Source organism: Petaurus breviceps, unplaced genomic scaffold (genome assembly GCF_028583685.1).
Source record: "Petaurus breviceps papuanus isolate PSGF00001 unplaced genomic scaffold, PetGlider_PUasm1.0 126, whole genome shotgun sequence".
NCBI classification, from domain to species: Eukaryota; Metazoa; Chordata; class Mammalia; order Diprotodontia; family Petauridae; genus Petaurus; species Petaurus breviceps.
In genome coordinates, this window is record NW_027185655.1 from 46,047,799 (window position 1) to 46,070,670 (window position 22,872).

General features: G+C 36.8%; 1 pseudogene; it reads left to right on the plus strand.

Annotated features, from left to right (window-relative positions):
- Positions 1–2,873: 2,873 nt before the first annotated feature.
- On the plus strand, positions 2,874–20,266 carry LOC138168928 (keratin, type II cytoskeletal 8-like; annotated as a pseudogene).
- Positions 20,267–22,872: the final 2,606 nt, after the last annotated feature.

The following is a 22,872-nucleotide window of genomic DNA, read 5'->3' on the forward strand; positions in this document are numbered from 1 at the left end:
TCCATGAAGCGGATCCCCCATTCGCCAGTTGGCTTCGCTTAGTGCCCGGGAGGATGTATGTGGAAGAGCCAGGGAATATTGATATCTTTGTTTATGCGTGTCTTGGGTCTGTAGGTAGGATCCTCTCCCCTCGCCCTGCCGTTTGCGTGTATGGTGTGTGTGTGTGTGTGTGTGTGTGTGTGTGTGTGTGTGTGTGTGTGTGTGTAAGTTTCTGAGGCCGGATCCAAACTCAGGTCTTCCTGACTCTGGGTATGGCACTCTACTCACTTCGCCACTTAGCCACCCCTCTAACTAGTTCGACTACAAATTTAAGTTGCATAACCTCAACTAAGTCTTTAGTGCTTCTGAGCCATGCTACTATGCCTCTCTTAGCAAATCACTATCTTACTCTCCACAGCACCTCCTCTAAGCCTTTACATTGTTCTACAAACCTCTTCTAGCTCCCCTTGCCCCACTGTCACAGCTGAGAATCATTTGTTTCCAAATACTACAGAAAAATCAAGGCCATTTGTCATGAGCTCCTACTTTCCCTATTCCTTATGTCTTATAACTTGGATGGCTTCTGTCAATATCTCCTTCTTCACCTCTGTTTCACGTGATGTAGTCCCCTTACTCCTTACCAAAAAAAAAAAAAGCAATCTTCACTTGATCTTTCCATTCCTGCTAACTCTTGTTTTTATCTATCTTCTAAATTACTTTTCAAAGGAGGCTACAATAAGAACCTCCATTTTCTTTCATCACACTCTCTTAACCTCTTACAATTTAGCTTTTGACTTAATAATTTCACTTAAACTGCTATTTGCAAAGTTACTAAAGATTTTTTTTTCAGTTGAGACATCCAGTCACCTGTTCTGAGTCCCTATTTCTTAACCTCACTGTAAGCTTTGACACTGTTGAATAGTTTTGCACTCTTCTCTCTAGGGTTTTGGGACCCCACTCTCTGTTCTCCTTCAGCCCATTTGACCACTATGCTGTCAGCTTTATTGAATTCTCTTTCAAATAATTCCTTCTAATGATATATTTCCCTCAGGGCTCTCTTGTGGTCATCTTCTGTTCTCTTTTTTTTATTACTTCACTTGCTGATCTCATCAGCTCCTTTGTATTTAATTACCATCTCTATTTTGATGATTCTCAAAACTACCTTTCCTGCCCAGACTCTGCTTTCTTCTAATCTCACATTTCCAACTAAATTTCAAATGCCCAAATTATATATCCATTTGTCATCTTAAACACAATATGTCCAAAATGTAAGTCATCATCTTTCCCCCAAACCCATTGCCCGCCTACCTATTACTTTAAAGTAAAACACCATCCTCTTAGCTCCTCCAGCTTCAACCCTAGGAGTCACCTTGGAGTCCTCACTAGCATCTACCCCCTCCCACATCCAAGCTATTGACAAGGACTGCCTATTTTCACCTTTGTAGCATGTCTTGAAGAGAAAACTTTCTTTTGTCTGACATCACTATAGTATAGGCCCACACAACATCATACCTGGATTATCACAAAAGAGCTAGTGGGTATTCCTGCAACTCTCCTCACGCAAATTCATCTTAAATTCAGGCACTAAAGTGATTTTTGTAAATATAGGTCAGATCATGTCATCCTGTACTCAATAAACTCCAGTGGCTTCCTTTTGTCTCCAAAAGCAAACACAAAATTATCTGCTTGACATTCAAAACACTTGATAACCTAGTTCCCTACTATGTTTCCTGTCTTAAACCTTAATTCTTGACATGTATTACAGTGATACTGGCCTCCTGTCCGGTCCATGAACAAGATACTCCATCTCTTGGCTCCTGACATTCTTTCTTTCTATTCTCCATGTCTGGATTGCCTTTTCTTCTCAGCTGTAACTACTCATCTCCCTAGCTTCCTTTAAGTCCCACCCAAAATCCCACATTTTACAAGAAGATGTCCAGATTCTCTCTTAGTTCTAATACTCTTACTCTGTTATTTTTTTCATATTTATCCTCTATAAAACTTACTTTTTATAGATTTGTCTGCATGGTGTTTCTCTCATTAGATTGTAAGTCCCTTGAATGGAGCCCTATCTTTTGTTCCTTTTTGCATCCCTGGTACTTAGCACAGTTCCAGGACTAAATAGTAGGTGTTTAATAAATGATGATTAATTCACTTATTGAGAGATCGACCTGGAGTCAGGTAGACCTGGATTCAAATCCAGCCTCAGTCACTAAATTGTTGTGAAACCATAGACATGTTATGTAACCATCTGCCTCAATTTCCTCATCTATAAAATGTATTTTTTTTTTTTTGCTTTGTGGAGGGCAGTTGGGCTTAAGTCACTTGCCCAAGGTCACTGGCCTAGGTTGTGTGTGTGTGTGTGTGTGTGTGTGTGGTATGTGTGTGTGTTTGTGTGTGTGTGTGTTAAATGTCTGAGGCCAGATCTGAACTCAGGTCCTCTGAACTCAGGTCCTCCTGACTCTGGGGCCGGCACTCTACTCACTGTGATACCTAGCCACCCCTGTAAAATGTAAATTATAATACCATTTACCTCTAAGGTTTGTTGTTTGGATAAAAATAGATGACATTTTAAAAATGCTTTTCAAATCTTAAAGATCTATGTAAAAGGAGCAGGTAGGTGGTACAATGAATAGAGCACCTTCCCTGGAGTCAGAAGGACCGTAATGACAAGCAAAGAAGCACTTAACACCTTGTTTCAGCTACATAATTATTTAGCACCTTGTTTCCAGTCAAGTTTCTTTCCCATGATTATACCAAGTCTTTTGTTAAGGAACAGAACTTGTGAACCTCTGTTGCTCATGCAACAGGAAGGGGTGGAACAGAGAGGAGCTTAATGACCATATATAAAGTCAAGCCAAGTCTGAGAGACAGAGCTTAAACTGGGAGGAAGCATGGCTGTGGTGATGGTACTTTGTCTATTTTAATGTTACTTTGTCAAATTCATCTGCTGATAGAGGATGTTGGTGTTGTTACTGAAATCCTGGGACCTTACTGATGGTTCAAAAGCTCTGAAAGAGGATTTTTTGTTGTTGTTGTATGTTTACAGAAGTCCTGGAGGAGGCTCTTACTGATGTTTTCAGAGGTCCTGGGACTATACTAATGATTTCTATTGATTTCTCAGACCTTGTTTGTGGGTCTATGTTTATTTCGCAGCCAGAAAGTGAATTGATAATGGTGCCGGCAATCTGTATAAATGTTATTGTGCCTCTGTTATGCTTTATCTTCTAGGAACAGAAACTCTGGAGGACTAAATGTGGATGGGACACTGTGAGCTTCAATATGAAACAGGAACTGGATGAGGAATTGGATGATGAACTGGACAAGAGTTGGGAGCTGTCTGCCTTTGAACCCAGGTAACAGGTGGATTCAAGTAGGAACTGAACCCTGAAAGAGGAACCATGGAAGCTGAGAGCCATCCTTTGGTCAAGATGAAAAGCTCTCTCCTTGAGTATTTAATGCAAACTGAGAAGATCATGATTTACTGTGCCCTAGGGGTTGAAGGACTTTGTACTCTTTATCTTGTATCTCTTCATGATGATTGGAAAGTAAACTCCAATTAAGAAGAAAGAAGACTTTTTGATTGAGAGATTAAGACAATGTGACCTAGGGGTGGAGAACTTTGACCTTTGTACTTTGTGTCCTTAAGGATGATTGAGTTAATTTCTAACTGAATGATATCTTTTGTTTAAAACTAGGTGACCACTTTGGAGAAAACTATGTGGTCACTTTAGTAATAACTTGTTATGTTATAAAATTGTGAATGCTGTATTTTGGTTTCTGTCAATGTTTTACTCTAATTTACTGCTGAAAAGAGAGTTTAGTATATTATATAATAAGAACCTTGAAGCTGTTAACTGCAGCAGTCTTCTGGAAAGCTGCTCATGCTTGGCTTTACAAGGAACTATGTACAAATCTGACCTGAGACACTTGACGCTTACTAGTTATGTAACGTCGGGCAACTCACTTAACCCTAAATGCCTTGCCTTCCCCCTCTAAAAGAAAAGATTGACATAAAATCTGACTAATATTGCATCATTGTTTCCACGGAATCAGCAACAATATCACTCCTGATATTGAGAAAATATAAGTGGAGCACATGGACTTTCTAGTGGTTGCCTTATCTCTTACCACATGATCAGCCCACCTCCTTTTCACTTACACATTGTGTTTAATACATACTTCATTCCTGGGCTTTGACATCTGTTGGTTATTATATAGCACATCCTGCTCACATCTACTAGTTAACCAGGTGGTCAATAAGCATTTTAATGCTTACTTTATGCCAGGCATTGTGTTACTGCTCTTGCTCAATCCTCTTTCTCATACTGCCTCCCTCACTTTATCATCCCATTCTACTGTCACTGAGTCATCCACCTATCTATGACCACTTTTTTGTCTTATATCTGTATTTTCTGTGCTGCTCTCCCACACATCCTTTATGGTTATTAAAGTTATTAAAGTGTTATGGCCACCCCATTTCCTACTGTCAATCATGATTTTCTTCGAAAGTAGCCAAAGAACAAAGTGTGCCTGTCTACATTTCAAGATTCCACAAATTACCTATTCAAATAATATATGTTTTATTGTATTTTATTTTTTTTTAAGTTTTGAAACCACTGACCTAAAGAAATTAGAAGATGAGTGAGTTGCCCCATATCACAAAGACAATATGTGTCAAAGGTGAGATTTGAATTCAATTTTTCCAGCCTCCAAAGTCTATTTTCTCTTCACTCTACCATACTGCCTCTGAGAGACAGGTGGCTAATAGTATACAATAGAACAAAGTAATAAGAGTACTATGGCCTGCATAGTATAATGAGAAAGAATACTTACCAGAGGGGGCTAGGAATAATACCTTCTGTTTCTCAACTCATCATTCTTTTTCCCCTAAACAGAGAAACTTATCAAGCAGAGAGGACAATAACAATCCCAAAACCAATATCCAAATGGACAGATTAAGTTTTACATTGTTTGCAAATGCAGATATTGCAAATAGAGGGCTAGAATGATGTAATGGGAATGAAATTTTTAAGATCTTCCCTGCCCCTAGGCTAAAGTGCACTTGGAGCCTGGGGTGGGAGGCTTGTTTTTCAGTAGATACTTCTTGATTGGCCAGTGGGTTCAGAAGGTTGTTACATTCTCTGAGCCAGGAGAAGCCTATATAACCCCTGATGTGTAGCTTTGTTTTGGGGCTCACTTTGAGAAGTGTTCTGTGATTTGATGAAACTCTGGGAAGCCGTTGCCCAGAGGCCCCCGGCTTTGAAATCCAGATGTTGTTTGGTATGGATTTAATGGTTGGACAGTTTGGAAATCTGTCTACTTGATCTGTTTCTCTGTCTTCATAATTCGGTCTGTATATTCTGAAGTTCAGTGTGCTGAACTTTTTCCCCTGAACGAGGTAAATGATACATAATTGACTGATTAAAGTAAGCTTGTTAACCCATTTTGAGTTGCTTTCCTTTATCAAAGCAGATCCAAGAACCTGTGTTGGCAGACACCCTGAGGACACTTGGGGTGCTTGCTGTTACAGATGAACACAAAATTATGTGTAGGTCTACGAGAGTAACTATAAAGCTTGCGTACCAAGATGGGACAAGGAAAGATTAAGCTTGATCACTGAGATATATATTAAACAATACCTATCCCTCAAAAAAGGATATCCTTTAGTCAATACTTATTTTGTCTATATTCAGAATCTTATTTTTCTTTACTGTTCCCCCTTTATCTCCTTTCTCCTTTGTTTTAATTCATTTTGCTCCTTATTTTTCTCCTTTGTTATCTCAGTGTCCTTTTCCAGCTTCCCTGTACTTTCAAAAACATACACATGTACTAAATCTCAACAAAATCAGAAGGCAGGAATAACATTGCCCATTACTATTAGTAGGTTCCACACTTGGTGAATTTTAAAATTGTCTTGGACCCTGCGGCTCAGTTGTATGACTTTCAAATCACTCTTTATCACAAGCTTAGTGGAAAATGACAGGCATACTAAAGCTTTCAAGCTCAGAGGATTTGTTTTTGTTTTCCAGGATTAAATCTCTTGTATATAACTCGTAAATCCTACATAAGAAATTTTTTCTCAGCTACATCATGTCATAATTTCTTCAGTTCATGTCATTCTTGGTGCTTTCATTTTTAATGCTTTCATCATGGCATTTCATATATGATTCATGTGGAGGCAGATGATCAAGCCTTTATATCCAGATTTGTTCTTTTAAGGAGAAACTTTTTACATATAATTCATCACTTCCTAGGATGAAGCTGATGGGAATTGGTCTGGTTTGATTACAAAATAATTCTGGTCAGCAACAAATATTATCTTTTAAGTTCAGCAATATTAGAAACAATGACTTCATTTATGTACATGACTTTGCTGGCAGGATTACCATTAAGGTATGTTTTTGAGAACATTTGATTCTGGCTGGTCAAAGCAAATGAGAATTTAATAAATATCTCTTTAAATATTAGAATAATTTTGGATTTATTCAAATCTTTTCAACAATAAATTTTTTTTAAATATTCATTCCATGTTAATTACTTAGTAGGAAAATATGTCCCTAATTAAATTTATATTAGGGTAGAATTTAGTATATAAGGCCAATTCATATGCCATAGCAACAATATAGACTTTGAATTCTAAGAAATATATAACGTTAAAGAGGTTCAAATTGAACCTGTCAATCATGAACATGTCAGAAAATTAGATATTTTATATTGTGGAATCATAAAGGGTAACATTTTACCAATGTCCTTCTAAAAATAACAAGAAATATGCTTTCAAATTAAGGAAAATATGGGCGGCTAGGTGGTTCAGTGAATAGAGCACCGGCCCTGGAGGCAGGAGGACCTGGGTTTGGATCAGGCCTCAGACACTTAACATACACACAAAAATAAATAGCCACATGACCTTGGGCAAGTCACTTAATGCCAATTGCCCTCCAAAAAAGCAAAAAACAAAAAAAAGTAAGGGAAATATATAAAGTCTTCTCAAAAAACTTTTGAAATGAGTCAAATAAAGGAGCAAGCCAAAGGGTGATGTTAACAAATTTAAAATAATATGGGCTAAAAGACACAAATAAAAATGGGAGAAGGAAAACAATACTGAAATAGAAAAGTAGTGTTATCCTTGAATAAAAACCCATTTGTATAAGACTCTCCTTACTGGGGGGATTGATTATTCAGTATCCCTCTATAGAGGGAGGAGGACCTTCCAGAAGGGTGCTCTCAGTCTGGATTTCAGTTTCAAGAGAGAAGACTTGTGGTTCTAGACTCTCCTCAGATCTTTAAAGGGAGAGAAAGAATCTGGGAAAATACTGAAAGATAGAGATATTTGTACCTTTTTCTTGTCTGTATCTTCACCTTACTACTCCAGATATTTCAGGGAATTTCCCCTTTGATGGCATCTGGGAACCGACCTCTTGGATTAGCTGAGATTTCTACTACTGGGCGAGGGCAAAAATACTGTGTATTATGTGTTTTATATTCTCATCTGTATATTTTCTCGGATTTCTGTTTGCTCTTGACCTGAATAAATGTCTTTATTAACCACTTCCTATGTATGTACATCATGTAATGAATTCACTATTGGTGAGAAGGGGAGTTAAGCTTTTAATATATTAGCTGGGTACACCTTCCCTTAAGGTTTAGAGAATAAGATCAAGTTTAAACATAAAATTTATTTCCTCTAGATTAACAATATTTAGGTGAAGGGAGACAGAAATAATTCTAATTTAATTATTCAGAAATAATTCTAAATTTTCTAAGGAAAATTGTGTAACCAGCTAATGGCCCAAACTTCCTGTCTCTCAGATCACTGGACTTTATGTCTGGACTCTAAGATCATTATGGTCACTTAACATCTGTTTCACAGCCTGGCTTCAATTCCACAAAACAAGATGTTTCTCACAAAATAAGGTCATCACTTCCACACTTACTACAATGCTGCTAACTCAAGCCTTGATTGACTAAACCTTTTTCAGTCTCATCTTCCCTCTCTTTGGAGAGCTGAAGGGCAAAGTACCAAACTTCCCAGTGTCTCCTTCATAAAGGAGAGAAAATTGATTCTCAAATAACTCTGCATTACATCTCCATCTCAACCTGGTTTCAACTCCATGGAATAAATATCCCCATTCCAAGTATCCCTGGTTCTACTTCCTTTGTTTTCTTACTTCCTTTTGTGAGTTTTCTCTGAATTTGAAATTATAAGGTTTTTGAGGGCAGGGATGGTCTTTATCGCCAGTGCTTACCAAAGTGCCTAATACATAGTAGGTTTTTAATAAATTATTGTTACATTGTATTTAATTCCCTCCACTCCTGTCAGGAATCAATATTTTCCTTGTAAAAAGGTGAAAGAAGGAGAATGGGGAACACATCATTTACCTATAACACTACAGCATGAAAAGTAACAATAGAATGAAACCAAGGAATTAAGTAAATAATATTATTGAACATGCTGGAAAAAATGAAAAAAATAAATCAGCAAATATGTGAGAAGAATAAATAAACATAGGATTGTAATTAAAGGAATCTAAAGTAAAGATAATTTGATAAAATGAAGTCTATCAACTAAGAACAAAATGAGTATATAAAATAAATTATTTTTCTTGTTTTACTTATTTTTTTATTTTCAATATTCACTTTTATAAGGGTTTGAATTATAAATACCCCCTCCTTTCCCTTCCCCTCCCCAAAACAACATCATATTTAACACACTTCCATATTAGTCATGCTGCAGAAGAAGAATCAGAACAAGAGGGGAAAACCATGAGAAAGAAAGAGAGAGAGAGAGAGAGAGAGAGAGAGAGAGAGAGAGAGAGAGAGAGAGAGAGAGAGAGAGAGAGAGAACAGTATCCTTTGACCTACATTAAGACTCCATAGCTTTTCCTCAGGACGCAGATAGAATTTTCCATCAGGATTACTTTGAATTGTCTTAGATCATTGTATTGCTGAGAACTAATTCTATCAAAAGTGATCCTTATGCAGTGTTGCTGTTATTGTATACAATGCACTTCTGATTCTGCTCACTTCATTCAGTGTTAGTTAATGTAAGGTTTTCCAGGTTTTTCTGAAATCTGCTCATCATTTTTTTTTGTCTTTTTTTGGAGGGGGGAAAGCAGGATAATTGGGGTTAAATAACTTGCCCAAGGTCACACCTAATGAGTGTTAAGTGTCTGAGGCTGGATTTGAACTGATGTCTCCTGACTCCAGGGCCACTGCGCTATTCATCGTGCAACCTAGCTGCCCCTGCCCATCATTTCTCATAGAAAAATAATATTCCATTACATCCATATACCACAACCTGTTCAGTCATTCTCCAATTGATGGACATCATCTCATTTTTTTTAATTCTTTGCCACCACAAAAACAGCAGCTATAAATATTTTTGTACATGTGGATCCATTTCCCTCTTTTCTGATCTCTTTGGAATACAGATCATGTAGTGCTATTGCATCAAAGAGTATGCAAAGATTTATAATCCTTTGGGAATAATTCCAAATTGCTTTCCAGAACAGTAGGATCAGATCACAAGTCCACCCAACGAAGGATTATTTTGCCACACCTCAAATATTGATTATTGTCCTGTTTTGTCATATTAGCCAATATGAGAGGTGAGGTGGTGCCACAGAGGATTTTTTAAATTTACATTTCTCTAATCCATAGCGATTCAGAGCAATTCATTCTTTCATTCATTTGTCTTCCATTCATTCATTTATTTGCTTATTTATTTATATATTGCAACATTCAGTTCCATAAGCTTTTGAGTTCCAAATTTCCTCCCACTTCCTCTTCACCCTTACTCTACCCACCCCCCATGGGAGCATGCAATTCAATATAGGCTCTACAAATACTTTCACATTAAACATTAATCAAGTTGTAAAGAAGGATTGTAACCAATGGATAATGAGCAAGAAGAAATAAAACAAAACAAAAAAGAGAGAGTAAGGAATTTACTCCAATCTGCATTCATACTCTGTAATTCTTTCTCTGGAAGTGGATAGTCCTTTTCTTCATGAGTCTTTTGGAGTTTTCTTATAGCCTTGTATTGCCAAGAGGAGCCTAGTCTATCAAAGTCATCACAGATACGATGTATCTCTAATTTTGTATGTCCTCTTGGTTCTGCTCTCCTCATTCTGCTTCAATTTATATAAGTCTATATTTTTATGAAGTCTGTCTGCTCCTCATTTCTTATAGCACAATAGTATTCCATGACATTAATATACCACAACTTGTTTAGCTATTCCCCAATTGAAGGGCATCCCCTTGATTTCCAATCTTTACCACCTGAAATAGTAATGGAATTTCAAGATTCCTCTGTATTGGCTTGGTTTTCGGATTGATTGTGTTAAAAGCCAGAGCTTGTGAATCCTACTTGTGGGATGGACTTGTTGATGTGAAAAGAGTATACTGAACTGGGAGGAGCTGGTGATGTAAATTTAGAGAGACAAAAGCAAAGAGAGAGGCAGAAGAATGTTTTGGAAGCAGCATCTTGGAGGCAGAGGGAGACAGAGAGGATTGAGGAGGGACAGTTTGAATTGCCCAGGACTTTTGAGAGCTGCCACCCACAGCTGCCAAGGACTGAGGACATGGCAGTTATGATGGTACTTTTTCTGTCTGTTTTGATGTTGTTTTGCCAGATTTATTCACTGGTGAAAGACAGTCCTGTTGTTGCAGAGGTCCTGGAACCTTACTGTTGGTTCAGAGCTCCTTAGACTGTTCTGCAGACAAAGAGTGAAATGCATCCTCTGATGAAGACCAGTGCTGTTGTTGCAGAGGTCTTGGAACTTTGTTGTTGGTTCAGAAGCCCTGAAAAAGACTTTTCTTGTTGTATCTTTACAGAAATCGTGGAAGAGGGTTTTGCTAATGTTTTCAGGGGTCCTAGGACTGTTCTGCAGACAGAGAATGAATTAATAAAGACACTGGCAATGTATCTTGTGGCCTTGCTAAACTTTGTATCCCCAGGAACAAAGAGTGCTGAGAACTTACCTTCAATCAAGATGAAAAAAAGACCTCTCTTTGGGTATTAAATGCTGTGCTTAAGCCTGTTATAACTCTGGGGTAGATTCAGTTGTGATACAAGGGTGGGGAACTTTTGACTTTTTGTGCTCTGTGATTGACCAAATAAATGTACTTTACTTATGATTGAAAACTAATCTGCATTTGAGAAGAGGGGTTTTGTGCTTGACTAAATGAATGTACTGCCTAGGTGTGGTGTAGTATTTGAAGAGATACTTTGTGATTGATTAAACAAATTTTATGTCCAGGGGTGGTGTAGTACTTGATTGAATTAAACTTGGTGAATGCTGTATTTTGAATTATGCTATATTTTGATTTTCTCTGTCTTAATTTGTCACTGAATAGAATGGAGAGCAGCTATGCTGGAATTTTGAACCTTGGGAAGTTGCCTTTGCTTTGCATTACACCACCACAAAAAAAGTTGGTATAAATATTTTGTACGTAAGTATTCCTTTCCATTTGTATGATATCTTTGGGATACAACCCTAGAAGTGCTTTTGCTGGGTCAAAGGGTATGCACATTTTTATAGACCTTTGTAATGTTTATGAGATCTGTAGATCTTCCATGCCCCTTTGTCTTGGCAAGTTAGCTCATTCATAGCACCTTGTTTCAAGATAACACCTTGTTTAAGCTATTTAATACAGAAGTAGTTAACACCTTGGGAGGAAGTTGCTGATGTTACAGGAAGGGGCAACAGGGAGAAGCTATACCATATATAAGGAAGAGCACAAGCTTGACATACAGATTTTCCTGGGTTAAGCATCCTGGGGGAAGAGCAGCTACTGACAGGGAGAGAGAGAGAAATTCTCTCAATTAATATCTGGAGGCTGGAGCTTCTACTGAGTCCTTTCTTCTGAACTTCTGCTGAGACTTTTACTCTGGGAATTTCTGCTGATGCCTTCCAAGAACCAGGCTGAGAAGCTACCATGAGTGAGAAAGGAGGATCCCTGCTTGAGGGAGCCTGTTCTTTTGTGAAGGCTTGGGAATGTGGGTGTTCACTGCATTAACCATGTGTACCAACTTTGTGGTTACTGTAATGACTTTTGGTTTCTAGTTCTGAGACTTGGTTTTCTGGTATTTGAATTTTGGTTCTATCCCTATATGGAGAGCTTGTTACATTTTGTGACTCACAACTATACCAGCATATTAATAACCACCATGGGTGTTGTTAATATTTCATTATTGTTATAACCTTGGGCATTGTTCCAGATTACTCTCCAGAATGGCTGAATCAGTTCACAAATCCATCAAAAATGTATTATTGTTCAAATTTTCCCACATCTTCTCCAGCACTTAGCATTTTCCTCTTGTAGTCATGTTAGTCAATCTGACAGGTGAGATCTGGTACCATCATATGATATATATGTGGTACTCAGAATTGTTTTGATTTGCATTTTTCTAATCAATAGTGATTTGGAGCATTTTTTTTCATGATTATAAATAGCTTTAAATTTGTCTTCTGAAAATTACCTGTTTATATCCTTTGACTATTTGTCAAGTGAAGAATGACTTGTATTCTTATAAATTTGATTAGGTTCTCTATGTATTTTTGATATGAGACCTTTATCAGAGATACTGGTTGTAAAAATTGTTTACCAGTTTTCTGTTTCCCATCTAATCTTGAGTTCATTGGTTTTCTTTCTGCAAAATCTTTTGTAATTTAATATAATAAAAAATACCAATTTTGCATCTCATAATGTTCTCTCTTTTTTCATCATAAATTCTTTACTTCTCCAAAGATTTGACAGGTAAGCTACTCCTTTGTCTCATAATTTGCTTATGGTTTCAACCTTAATGTACAAATCATATACTCATTTTGACCTTATCTTGGTATATGGTGACAGATGCTGACCTATGTCTACTTTTTGCCATACAATTTTTCAGTTTTCCCAGAAGTTTTTTTTTTGTTTCTTTTGTTTTGTTTTCCCAAAGAATGAGTTCTTTTTGTAGAAGTCAGTCTTTGGCTTTATTAAACAGAAGATTACTACAGTGGTTGACTACTGTGTCTTGTGTACCTAATCTATTTCACTGCTTCATCACTCTATTTCTTAGTTGGTATCAAGTAGTTTTGAAGCTTTCTGATATAAAATATAGATTTAGGCCTGGTAAAGCTAGGCCTTCTTCCCTTGCATTTCTTTTCATTAATTCCCTTGATATTCTGTATCATTTGTCCTTCTATATGAATTTTGTTATTATTTTTTCTTGTCCTGTGAAATAATTTGTGGATTTATGACTGTTATGGCAATTAATAAAAAAAATAGTTAGAATTGTCATTTTTGTTATATTAGCTCAGCCTACCCTTAAGCAACTGGATTTTTTCCAATTATTCAGTCTGATTTTATTTTTTATTTTATTTTATTATTTTTTTTTTTTTTAGCAATCAGGGTTAAGTAACTTGCTCAAGGTTACAAGGCTGACTTTATTTCTGTGAAAGGTGTTTTGTAACTGTGTTCATGTAGTTCTTGGGTTTGTCTGGAAAGATAGACTCCCAAATATTTTATAATGTTTACAGTAATTTTAAGTGGAATTTCTCTTGCTGTGGGACTTTGTTAGTAATATGTAGTAATGAAATAACTTGTGTGCATTTATTTTACATCCTGCAACTTTACTAAATTGTTAATTATTTCAAGTAGTTTATTAGTTGACTCACATTTTCTGTTCAGTTCTGTTGTTTGTTTTATTCATTTGTTTTTTTTTTTTTCATCAGGAATCATGGAATGTCCACCATTTTATTGAATTTTTATCGTCCCCCCTAAGTAATTAAGCTCAGTTTTGATGGTAGTTGGTTCTTGATTGTAATTCAAAGTCCTTTACCTTCTAGAATATCATATTCCAAGCCCTCCTTCAAGTTTCCAGGGTTAAATGATTGCTCCACCATTTCGTTCTGCTGGTTCTGCTTCTCCGGGATTTGTTCTAGGGCACTATTTTATGGGGTTTTTTGAAGGTTAATATGGGAGAGAGACTATGATTTACTGCTTACTCCATAATCTTGTCTCCCTGAAGTCAGAATGAAAATAAATTATTTTTATGGAGAATATCATCCTAGGCTTTTTTTTTTTTTAAATCAGTAATAAATTTAGAGGAAAAACAGATTTTGAAGTGATGCAGAGAAAACTGATAGATCGAGAGTATACAGAAAATATTGATAGTGAAGGAATTACAAGGCTTCCCAATATCTGTTGGGGGAAAAATACTTCTCTCCATTGTTATTCCCCAAAGGTTTCAATCATAGTGTCTTCCTCAACTCATCTCTCTCACACTTAATTTCCAGTCTTTTATGAAAGCCTATATATGCCCCCTTCTATTTCCTCATAGAGACCTAAATCTAATACAAGGCCTTATGATTGCTAATCTGGACCACTACATTAGCCTTATAATTGACCTCCTTACTTCAAGTATCCCCATTTTAATTCTTTCTCAAGTCAACTACTAATGTGATTTTTTCCCCTAATGCATAGATCAGAATTCTGCTAAAGACTTATCTCCAGCAGAATTTTTTTTAAGTTTAGTTTTGGCATTTAAAACACTTCATAATTTGATCCTTTGCTATATTTTAAAGGTTTTTAAACATTTTCTTTCTTCTCCCTATTCCAGTTGTGCTGATTTTCTTGCTAATACACGAACATGATGTTCCATTCTCACTCCCTGCATTTTTTCACCATAGAATGCTATGTCCCTTCCCTTCAAGTTTTCAGGGCTTGCTTTAAGGCTCAGCTCAAAGGACTATGTTCTACAAGAGGTTTTCCTAGATGCTCCTGGCTACAGATGGCTCCCCTTTCAGATTACCTACAAACTATTCTGTTTATGTCTGGAGACTAGTTATGAATATGTTGTTTCCACTATTAAATGTATGATCCTTCAGAATCAGGAAAATATCGCATACGGGAGCAGCAACATTGTGTGATAATCAGCTATGAATGACTCAGTTCTTCTCAGCAACACAGTCATCCAAGACAAGTACAAAGGACTCACAAAGGAAAATGCTATCCATATCCAAAGGAAGAACTGATGAACTCTGAAGGCAGATTGAAGCATATTTTTTCAATTACTTTATTCTTTCTAATTTTGAACATGTTTCTTCTTACACAACTGTGTATGATAATGGAAATATTTTTTTCCATGATAACACATGTATAAACTATGTTAAACTGCCTACTATTTCAGAGGAGGAGAGGAGGGAGGGAAGGAAAAAATTTGGAACTCAAAATTTTATTAAAATGAATGTTGAAATTTTTCTTTATATGTAATTGGAGGAAATATAAAATACTATTTAAAATGTATGATCCTGAGCTAAATGTAATGCTTGGCATACCATGAGAATAGAACAAGTACTTGCTTACTGACTGACTGACTGACTGTCCAATAAGGAGTTGATTTTCTAAGCTGGCAAGAAGAAATGCATTTCATTCCAAAATATTACAATACAATCATATGTTGTATAAAAGAAATATAAAGACTGCCAAAAACTGTACTAAAAATGGGTTACAATTTACCACTATTCACTAAATTCCAGAAAACCTGGAGTTTCAATAATGATACACAAAAATTGATTTATAAATTGCAAAACATTTAGAGACTAAAGAAACTCAGTCTCTGGTTTGTCCTTTTTTTTCTCGAAGAGGGCTATGATCTCAGGGAGATAATGGCACGACTTACAATTGACTTTGATTTGAGTGAGGGAGGACTCTGCAAAGTCACCAGCCTCACTTTTGCCTCCAGAAACATCTGGATCCAGTGCCCAGGCATTCATCAGAAGAACAGGAAATGGCCCAGAATGCAGTGGGAGACCTTAGTCTTTTTATTGAGGCAACACCCATTCAATGAATAGGCCCTTTAAGAAGTGAATCAAAGGAGAGGCCCTTTAAATTAAAAAAAAAAAAAAAACATCAAATTGAGAGGGGAAAACCCTCAGGGTTTCTGGCCAAAAGAGAAAGTTACTATTTACATTTATTCGGAGTCAAGAGGGACCAACAAATAAAAATTAATTCCTGGTTGGTCAGGGATTTATTGTTATTGAATCCATGAGATCCAAAGTGAATTGGGTTTAAGGTCTCCTCTTTGAGAAAGAAATCTAGCCAATAAATCCAAAGTTAACTAGGTCACTTTTGTCCATCAAAATTTACCTTTCTTTGGACAGAACACCCTCAGGTAAGGAAAAGGAGAAGGATAGGAAGAAAATGGAAGGGAAAGGAAGGCATGAGAGGAGAATAGAAGAGGAATTCATTTGCCCAACTGAAACTGGCCAGCTGGGTCTCCTGTCTGGCAACTCAGCATACTCACAAATTATACTAACAAATAACTAAGGTTTGTCCTTAGTTCTAAAAGAGAACAATTACATGAGGGAGATGATGACATGACTTGCAATTGACTTTGATTTGAATGAGAGAAGGCTGGGCAATGTCACCAGCCTCAACTTTCTCCTTCAGAGTCATCTGGGTCCAGTGGTCAAATATCATTCAGGATGACTGGAGATGGTACAAGATTCAGTGGAAGATTTTGGATCTTTTAGGCTAAGGTCTTTCCAATTTCTCACTTACAGTGAGGTAACACACTTTCAGTGAACAATCCCCTTTAATTAAAAAAAAAAACATGGAGAGGAGAAAATCCTCAGGGTTGTTGGCCAAAAGAAAGTTACCATGTACATTCATTACGAGCCAAGAGGACCCAAAAAAATAACCATTAAGTGATGCAAAAAATCTATTATTATCCAATCAAACTAAATCATTATCTAAGGTTAACAATAAAAATTGACTTTTAAATATCTACCAGCACATTCCTTGCAGTAGTGAGCATCATACCTATTCAAATACAGGTTGAATTTGATGATTTTTGAAATTCCTATATATTCTAAGATTCTGTAATTCTGTTTTTGGAATCCTGCCTTTGCTACTTGTTTTCTGTGTGACCTTGGGCAAATTGCTTGACCTTTAACTTAATTTTGATTATCTGTAAAAAGGAGTTTGAGTGATATGTTTTTTTTTTTATTTTCTTCTGTTGTAAAGCTCTATGATACCAAAGACAACATGGACATCTTTTGTCACTTAGCTTGGAGAGAACCCATTTTCATGGAAAGAAGTCTTGGTTTTAAATATAATCAAAGGATGTTGGTTCCAATTCTGGTTTTGTCCCCTCTAACTCATTTGCCTTTTGGCAAATCATTTCAACAAGTTCTTAAATTCTCCTTTATATGATTTACTTTAATCATATATAAAATGAGGAGATTACACTGAATATTGTGTAGGGTCCCTACTAACTCTATTTTTATGGGATCTTATCATGTATAATTTATGGTAATACATGGGTAGGAATTGGAACCAGCATGGAATGTTGTATCACGTGTGTAGTCAGTGCCAGAGGAGGGAATATCTATGGTGAGGAAATTCTGGATGTATTCAAATATTAAGGAAAGCTAATAAATTTGCAAATAAACATTGCTGTATTGTCAAGATATTGCGAAATTAACTCACTTGAATAAAAATAATGTGTTAGAAACTCATTACTAAAAATCTCTAGTTTTGACTGCTAGATTTTCAGCTCTATATTTTGAAACACATCCCAGATACTTCAACCTGGTGGTCCTACAAGTTAGTCAGTCAGTTAAAAAGCCTTCATCAATCATTTACTTTCATCCAAGCACTGTGTACCTAAAACTACATTCAGAAGTATACTTATAATATTTAGGCACTTAATAAATAAATATGTATATATATATATATTTTTACAGTTGATGATTACTTTTCTAACAATAGCTCTTAATAGTCTTTCCCATGTACTCATGTTCAAGTACAATCTTAATACTACCCTACTCAATAAATTGTGTGGAGCCTTATGGTTCAGCTGTGCCTGCCTCTTCATTACAACATCTGGGATTTTATTGGCAAAGATACTGAAGTGGTTAACAATTTCCTTCTCTAGCTCATTTTACAGATGAGGAACTGAGACAAACCAGGTAAAGTAATTTACCCAGGAACACAAAGCTAATAAGTGTCTGAGGTCAGATTCGACCTCATTCCTGATTTTAAGTTCAGCATTCTAAAGTAAAATTAATTAGATCTACAAGACAGCACATACTTAATTACCAAAATAAGTAGCAATTTAAGTGCTTCAATGCTCTACAATTTATTTTAGTTCTGTTGATGAACATTTCACAAACAAATTCAGATTGGCTGGCAACATACTCCAAATTGACTGGTTCTTTGTGGTATTTCACAGCACTTTGTAATAAAAAGTCTGTTTTCAGCTTTCTACAGCCTTATTACTTTTGCAACATACTGTTGTCTGATCCAAGAGAACCTTCTTTCTGTAGTGTTTAAAAGATATGTAAGAGAAGTAATAATATAATTTTTTATAAATTAAGGATCAAGCTTGGTTCTAAGATGAATTAATGGTGCTCTTCTTGATAGAACATCTAACATTATCCATGTTTCCAATAGAAAATCATTTCTTGTGGTGGCTAGGTGGTACAGTGAATAATGCATCAGCCCTGGAGCCAGGAGGACTTGAGTTCAAATCTGGGCTCAGACACTTAACACTTACTAGCCATGTGAACTTGGAAAAAGTCACTTAACCCCAATTTCCCTGCCCTCCCCCCTCCAAAAAGCAAAAAGAAAAAAAGGAAAATCATTTCTTGCCTGGTTTGGAAGACACTGGTTTCAGTCCCATAAGATGTTTAACAGTCTGAATTGATATAAAAAAGGTATAATATCAGCAGTTGGGGAGTAGCAGCAGCTTCCAATCAGGGGTCGGGCTGGGGCTCGGGGCAGATTTTGGCACGGGCTTTGGGATCAGCGGCAGGGTCGGTGGGGTCAGTGGGATCACGGCAGTCTCTGTCAATCAGACCCTTCTGAGTCCCCTGAAGTTGGAGCTCGACCCCAACATCCAGGCCGTGAGGACCCAAGAGAAGGAGCAGATCAAGACCCTCAACAAGTTTGCCTCCTTCATTGACAAGGTATGCTTTCTAGAACAAAAGAATAAGATGCTGGAGACCAAATGGAGCCTTCTCCAGCAGCAAAAGATGTCCAGGAGCAACATGGACAGCCTGTTTGAGAGTTATATTGCCAACCTTTGAAGGCAGCTGGACTCTATGGGGCAGGAGAAACTGAAGTTGGAGGTGGAGTTGGGCAACATACAGGGTCTTGTGGAAGATTTCAAAAAGAAGTATGAGGAGGACATCAATAAGCAGACAGAAATGGAGAATGACTTTGTTCTCATTAAGAAGGATGTGGATGAAGCCTATATGAATAAGGTGGAACTGTAGTCCAATCTGGAAGGCCTGACTGATGAGATTAACTTCCTCAGGCAGCTATATGAAGAAGAGATATGGGAATTACAGTCCCAGATTTCGGACATCTCTGTGGTCCTATCTATGGACAATAGCCGCCCATGGGACCTGGATGGCATTATTGCTGAAGTCCGAGCCCACTATGAGGAAGTTGCCAATAGCAGCCGGGCTGAGGCTGAAAGCACGTACCAGATCAAGTATGAGGAACTGAATCTCCTGGCTGGTAAACATGATGAAGACCTTCACCGCACCAAGATGGAGATCTCAGAAATAAACCGAAATATCAACAGACTCTAGGCTGAGACCTGGAGTGACCTGAGACCTGAAACTCCAGGCGTTCAAAGGCCAGAGGCTCCTCGCTGATGCGGAGCAGCGTGGGAAGCTGGCCATCAAAGATGCCCACAACAAGCTTACTGAGCTAGAGACTACCCCTGCAGTGAGCCAAGCAGGACATGGCCTGCCAGCTGCAGGACTACCAGGAGCTGATGAATGTCAAGCTTGCCCTGGACATTGAGATCACCACGTATAGGAAGCTGCTGGAGGGCAAGGATAGCAGACTGGAATGTGGGATGCAGAATATGAGTATTCACACCAAGACCACCAGTGGGTTCAGCTCTAGCTATGGAGGTTTTCCCAGCCCTGGCCTCTATTCGTTGAGCTCCTTCCAGTCCTCTTCCTCTTATTTAGGCTGTGGTGGTAAAGAAGACTGAGACCCGAGATGGGAAACTGGTGTCTGAATCATCGGACATTCTACCCAAGTGAAAGGTTGTCTTGGATAGTCACAGCCCACCCCTTTCTTGTCCTCCTAAGAATCCCCAGGATGCCCAAGGGAAGAGTAGGGGTGGGGGAAGAGATTGAGGAGATCAACATCATAGGTCCCAGGCACATCTTCTTTTTTGCCTTACGTGGGTTCCTTGCTCTTGCCAATATCCTTGAAACAATTTGTGTTTTCAGAAATAAATGCAATTCACCCTTAATTAAAAAAAAAACATTATCACCATCATTATAATTATTTACATATAAACATATTAACACATAAATTTATAATGTATGTATGTGCATTATGTATCTTAGGCACTATGTGGAAAATCAAGTGGAATTAGTATAGAATATTTGGAGCTGAGGGGACAGATGGTTGAATTTCCTTTAGGAAATTACAGAGTTTTGTAATGAATACAAGTGTCTCCCTGATTTTAGGCGCCTTCTTTTTTAAAACAATATTTGCCAAATCTTTATATGATTACAAAATCTGCAGGGTTTTTTTTTTGTTGTTGTCAAAAAGGGCTGAAATGATATCACTATCTTGGGGTCAATATAGTACCGTTTGTCTGACTGTGACTGATCAGACCAATATGAGGTAGGAAGGTTCTACCACAGGCTGGTCACAAATATTCCACATCCATATTTGAAGCGGAGATGTCTCTAAATGTGTGTAGGTTGATGCCTGCACCAAAGGGCCGCAGGCCAAATGGAAGAGTGTGGAATGATGTGTGGACTGTCTCAGAACTGTCCCTCTACAGTATATCATGACTAATGCTCAGTAAGGAATGAGGCAAAAAACGTCCTCTTTTACCCAGTCAAAAAGATCAGTCTAGGAGAGGAAGAGAAACCCAAGAAAATTTAGAAACCAAACAGGAAATATCTTTCTCACTGGGGTGAGAGTGGAACTCAGTTCAATGGAGAAAACACTTAGCAAACCAGCAGCATTAATAAAATTGAAAGCAAGAAAAATAGTGAACTATTAAATAAAACTAGGAGCTGGATTCAAGATAAAGCTAAAGAACAGATAAAGCATTGCTCAATTTAAGTTTAAAAAAAAGAAAGAATAAAACAAATTACCAGTATCAAAAATGAAAAGAATGAATGTGCCAACAATGAAGATCACATTAAAGAAATTATTAAAAGCTACTTTGACCCGTTATGTGCAATAAATCTAACAATCTAAATGGACTGATTGAATATTTAGAAAAAAATAAATTGCTCAGATTGATAGTACAGGAAAGAAAACACTTAATTAACTGCCTCTTAAAAAGTAAATTAAACAAATCATCAATGAGTTTCCTAAGAAAAAAATCAGCAGGAACAGGTGGAAGCACAGGTGAATTCTACAAAACACTTAAAGGACAAATTATTTCCAATAATTATATAAAGTATTTGAGAAATCAGCCAAAGAAGGAGTCCTACCAAATTCCTTTTATTACACAAATATTTGATAACTATATATTTCATACCTAAACCAGGAAGAGTGGAAAGAAAGAGAATTATATGCCTTTATAACTATACACAATTCCTGTATGACTCCATTCATTCATACGTTTGAAATTCATTTTTATTGATATTACTTTATAATGATTTTCTCCTTTATACTTCTTGATTTTTGCATACATGAAAATAGAGAAGTAGCCACAATGGAATCAGCTATGACCGATAAACTATACCACTATCATACTCCTCATTCCCTATTCCCCTTCCTCAGGTTATGCCATGGTTTCAACCTAGAATGGACTACATAATTCTATATTTATCACTTGAAAATCTTATTAATATTTCAAAATTAGGTTCAAGTACTAAATATTCCAATATTATATATTGTTTAACATTTAAAGATATCTTCATGGTAATGTAACTATGACCCCATTCCTAAACAATAAATCACTCCTTTGTTTGCATATCTTCAGCATATTCTACTTTAGGAAAGCTCTGAATTATTAATTTTTTGGCTTTTTGGAGGGCAATTGGGGTTCAGCAACTTGCCCAAGGTCACACAGCTACGTGTGTGAGTGTGTGTGTGTGTGTGTGTGTGTGTGTGTGTATGTGAAGGGTCTGAACCCGGATTTGAAATCAGGTCCTTCTGAATCCAGGGCTGGTGCTCTATTAACTGCGCCACCTAGCCACCCTAAAGCTCTGAATTATTAAAGAGGATTTTTCATTTGTTGCCTTTCTCTTTTTTGTGAGTTTGTTTTTCATTCTCTTGAAAGATAATTGGCTTTCTCATAACTTCTACTTCTTGTTCTTGATTCTTCTCCTTTGGGTCAAGCAAAGTTAGACAAATATGCATTTAACATGGCAATTACATTTTTAAAAAATCTACCCTAGTCACATTTGAGACAATATAAGCTCATTGAGGAGATGAATTATTTCATTTCTTTTGTTGCATTTTCAATGTGTAATATAGACCTTGACACATAATTAATACTAGTGGCTATTATTATCTTCATTTTATAGATGAAATTACTGGGGTTTATGTAAAATGAGTTTTTTTCCAAAATCATCCAGCTATAAAGTGTCAAGCAAGTTTCAATATCTGATATTTTTCCCATGTCCATTATTCTATCCACTATTCCACTTACCTAAGGAATTCACACACACAAGTGTATATGTATGCATATATGTATATGTATATACATTCATGCATATATACACATAATCATACATATATACATACACAAAATACACACACATACACACACACACACACACATATATATATATATTTGACATGAGAAAGGAACTGAATTTTTCTGAATAGGGTAATAGAAGAACTTACACCAATATATTAGTAAGTTTATATCTTTTACAGATTGACAAAACATGC